The following is a 4519-nucleotide window of genomic DNA, read 5'->3' as shown; positions in this document are numbered from 1 at the left end:
TATATAATCTTCATAGAATATATATATATATATATATAATCTTCATAAAAATATATATATATAATCTTCATAAAAATATATATATATATAATCTTCATAGAATGAATTGTCATGTAGCTATTTAAATTTCCATATATATATATATATGTACATTCATATACAATGAAATCGACTTCGAAATTGAAATGGAATCTAGAAGTCCAAGGCATTTATTTAATTTAACTGTAGGTTAATTAAAAATATTTACTCGTCATTTTGTGACATTATATTACCAGCAGTATGTTACCAGCATTATATTACTCTCCAGCCAGCTCCTCGTTGGACGCAGACGGTTCAGAGTGAATACCTTTTCAGATCAATTCCAACCGTAATAATATGTTTATTGTCGTCGCTTATTTCGCGAGGCTGATCGCGAGAGAAAGAGAGCGAGGTGTGTCTCGCACCCAGAGTATCGTTAATAAGGACACCAGGTAGTACAGAGAACTGAATACCTCGTGCTCTGCACTCTGCACTCTAGAGTGCTCGAGAGGAGGCCAAGAGCCCTGAAAGGTATCGCTGCTAATTTCTTTTAAAGAGAAACACGTCCTCGGTTCACCGAGAGAGTCCCCTGCCTCTGATGTTAATAACGTTTTCTGCTGGAACACCTATTTCCGAGCCCCGGTCTCGGTCTTGATCCCAATACCGCTCTAACGTCCAACGAATGTCTCAATTTTCCACATATCCATTGGAAATCGTGTCGTTCCACGAATAGTGTTCTCCTGGCTCTACGAAATCATTTATGAGGCGTAGAAATTAATTCTCCGCCTTTGTAACGTAAACTTTCTAACATCTGGGTCCTAAGGTCGTTTATTTATAAAAGGAGACCATACAACTTTCAATTATTCTTCTTTGTGTCGTTCTTCTTAGTTGCAGAGCCAAATGTCGTAAGAAAATGGCCAGTAGATGTTTCTGTTCAAACTAGAGTCGTAAATAATTAAATTTCCCAGGCAGGTAATTAATTTCTAAACCTGATAATTGAATTAAAAATTCAAGGTTTTGGTGTTTGTAAAATACATGGTACATCTGAAGTGTCTCGAGGCGAGTGTACCACTACTGTTGAGTTCGGATGACCAATACATCGATAGAAAGAAATGTTTATGTTATTCGTAACTCTCCTAAGCAGTGCAGAGTACTAAATAATATAAAATAAACTTTATATACAGGATTATGCAGAAAAATTAGTAGTGGAAGAAGGGTGAGAATTATTATTATATATGCTTGTACGATGATTAGGATTTATGTTCATTCCCATGTTTAGTTTAATTAATCCACGAGCTTTATCAATGTTTTCTTAATTGCCTCGCGTAAAGAAAATACAGCAAATACGCAGAATAGAATTCTGCCGATTGTAGAATTCTCGCGAGACTTCAATTTTGGTCCAAATCGATAATGAAAATTTGTTGATTGGGCAGTAGCCAATTACCTATTAGATACACGTGCAACTAGAGACGAGTATGACTCGCCTAACGCGTCGGTCCATTACTCATTATTTCCACTCGTGTCGGTGTATGGAAACATCGATCGTTGCCTGGTATTATCCGCTTTCTGTCCGTGTTACTGTCTTCTAACTAGTTACTAGTTAAAACAGACAATACCGCGGCCCAATCACTGTTACCAAATTCTAACGCAAGTAGAGATAATGAGTAATGGACAGGCACGTTAGCCGAATCGAAATCGTATCCACAAAGAGCATCGCTTAATTAACGATCATCGATTACCGATTAAACGCGAATTATTTTGAGAGGTCGATATTTTTATTCGGCTGGTGATCATTCTCTTGCAAGCATGGTTGGAATACTTGTTCGATTAAATATTTTAAAAGCTAACGAAGGTAGGAAAAAATAAATTATATTAAATAAATATTATTCAATTGTCTAGATATTAAACGTTCGATTCGCGAAGCACGGTGGTTTCCATTCCATCCATCCCAATATTGATATTTTTATTCGGCTGGTGATCATTCTCTTGCAAGCATGGTTGGAATACTTGTTCGATTAAATATTTTAAAACCTGACGAAGGTAGGAAAAAATAGATTGTATTAAAAATGTTTCCACCCGGAAATCGCAACATCTAAACGTAAATCTAAATAATAATTTTAAGTAAAACTTACAAATGCTAAGGTTCGACTGAAATTGTTGAACATCACGTTCTAAATCGATATATTTTATTAAGGTGTAACGCCACTCTAGAAGCTGAAAAAAAGGCCTGACTTTGATCATTAATTATGAGAGTATCGCAAAACGAATAAGATTTCTTTTTGCAAGGTTTATTTAACAGATATTGTAGTATAAACAAAAATTGTTGTGTTACAATTTTAGTACAAAATCTAAATCACACTATCTAATTACAGTAAATCGAATTTAGCAGAAAATCTGGAACAAACAACCAACAAATTTTATAACGTAGTATTAGTTATAGAAGTACGTAGTGGTTGAATATTGTAAAAATATTGAAAAATATTTATATTGTATATTGAAAAATAAATAGTAAATTGTCAATAAAAACGAAAGTTTACGTTAAATCAAAATACGGCTACGTACTTCTATATCCAACAGTATATATATTATAAAATTTATTGGTTTTTTGTTCCAAACGTTATACACAACAAGAAAACCGATTAAAAGGCGTTTAATAAAAAAAAAGTCAATTTTGGAGACTCGCTTCGTCGCCGTCATTTTATACTAAAATTATAATGCAACAATTTTTGTTTATACTTCGACACGTGTCAAATAAACCCTGCAAAGAAAAATCCTATTCCTTTCGCGATACTCTCAAAATTAATTATCGAAGTTAGGCCTTTCCTGACAAAAGTTTCGTCAACCTCTAGAGAAGTGATATCACTTACAGTCAGTGTAAGAAGTTATTCGTTAAGCGTCCAATTTAAAATAAAACTAATAAGAAAAGAAATAAGAGGTTAACATTAAAAATAACAAACTTTATTTTACGAAAATTCTACTCGACAAATGTGCAGAAATGTTGGTTAATTATTTCTTCCCTCAAAATTTATTAATAATACTTATTTAATAATACAATATTTATTAATAATATTATAATATATTGTATATAATATATTTAATGATAATAATGATATCGAATGACGTGGAATATATTATGAATATATTATGATAATAATATATTTAATAATAATATCAAGTTTTATTTTGAATCGGTTCCCCTGTACGAATACTTATTACACCGACTATATTTTCTTCGAAGACGTTCTTCGTGCCTATTAATTATAAATACCAAATTGACAATTTTTCAATACCAAGTTCCGAATCGAATTTAAAAGGTGAAATGTTCAAAATCAAATTTTTAGATATATCCCTACCGTTTTCTCTTCCTAGCGTTCTTAATTATTTAACTAAAACAAGTATTCCATCCCAGGCTCTACAATTTTCAATATCCTCCAACGTTCTCCACAAATTTTCAATACCGATCCCAACGAGGAAGCCTCGCACGAAATAATTCCATTTTCCACGTATTATTACATATTTCTTTTTTTTTAACGCGCATCATCCGTTTCCCAGTGGCGCCGCGTGCAATACCAGCGCCCCTGCACCATGGCGTGCTAAAATATTTAACAGCTCCATTGCGCGGAATGGCAGCTCCGCTATTTGTTTAATGAAATTAAAAAAAAATAAAAAAAAAAACAAAAAAAAAAGAGCTTCAATAGTTCCAAAGACTCACCACGAATTTCACGATGTGCCTTCCGTCGTCGTCATCGACGAAGCGATCTTCGTTTTCGACTTTTCCTTCCTAGACACCCCCTTTGTCGAGCATTTTTTCAATATTTTCAAGCGCATAGTACACCCACGCGGAACTTTTTTTCTCCTTTCTCCTTTATCACATCTCGATCGTCACTCGTCGAAGGAAGTCGACTTCTCGTCGTGTTCGCGCCTCATCGCTCAGTCGTCTCTACGTTTCGACGGGAATTCATAGAAATTGCTTTTGTAATGTTAAATATCCAGCTAGTTTTTAGATCGACGTATTTCGAAGGGTGTTTCGTTCACGGAAATCATGGAGGAGTGGCGAAGTGTTAAAAAGGGGAACGTTAATTTCGTTTAGCGTACGGCCATCTTCTTGTACGATTTCAGCTATGTGAACCTGGCGCCCGACTTTTCGGAAATTAATTTTTTTTCCACGATACAAATTTAATTTCATTTCATTTAAATTAAAGAATTATTATTATTATCATTTCATTTCATTTCATTAAAATAATGTAAGCACACAGACGCTATACATGCTAGTTTCAAGTTAATCTATGTAAAAAAGGCGCATTAAGATGTTAAGTAATATGTTAACATGTTCATGTAACGTATATGCTATATAAACCATATTCGGTTTGAAAGCAATAAATAAATAATAATAATGGCCAGGACCCGACATTGAGATTTTTGAAATCTGTTTTTTCCCGATTCTTCAGAATCGTTTGCACCCGTTTGTACCGCTTTTCGTTTCGTTTGTACATCAATAGTT

The 4519-nt window shown here is 33.8% G+C and overlaps 1 protein-coding gene across 5 annotated transcripts in view; it reads right to left on the bottom strand.

Annotated features, from left to right (window-relative positions):
• LOC128893906 (uncharacterized) overlaps positions 1 to 4519 on the bottom strand; it is a 44503-nt gene that overhangs the window by 32672 nt on the left and 7312 nt on the right. For 3 of the 5 annotated variants that reach the window (XM_054155233.1, XM_054155229.1, XM_054155232.1), the window contains exon 2: positions 3731 to 3958. The gene's annotated coding sequence lies outside the window, so the exon portion shown is untranslated. Of the gene's footprint in view, positions 1 to 3726; positions 4159 to 4519 lie in introns of all 5 variants that reach the window. The other 2 variants (XM_054155231.1, XM_054155234.1) reach the window with 2 other exon arrangements.

This window comes from Hylaeus anthracinus, unplaced genomic scaffold, assembly GCF_026225885.1.
Source record: "Hylaeus anthracinus isolate JK02 unplaced genomic scaffold, UHH_iyHylAnth1.0_haploid 3, whole genome shotgun sequence".
NCBI lineage: Eukaryota > Metazoa > Arthropoda > Insecta > Hymenoptera > Colletidae > Hylaeus > Hylaeus anthracinus.
This window is presented reverse-complemented; position numbering and strand designations above follow the sequence as displayed.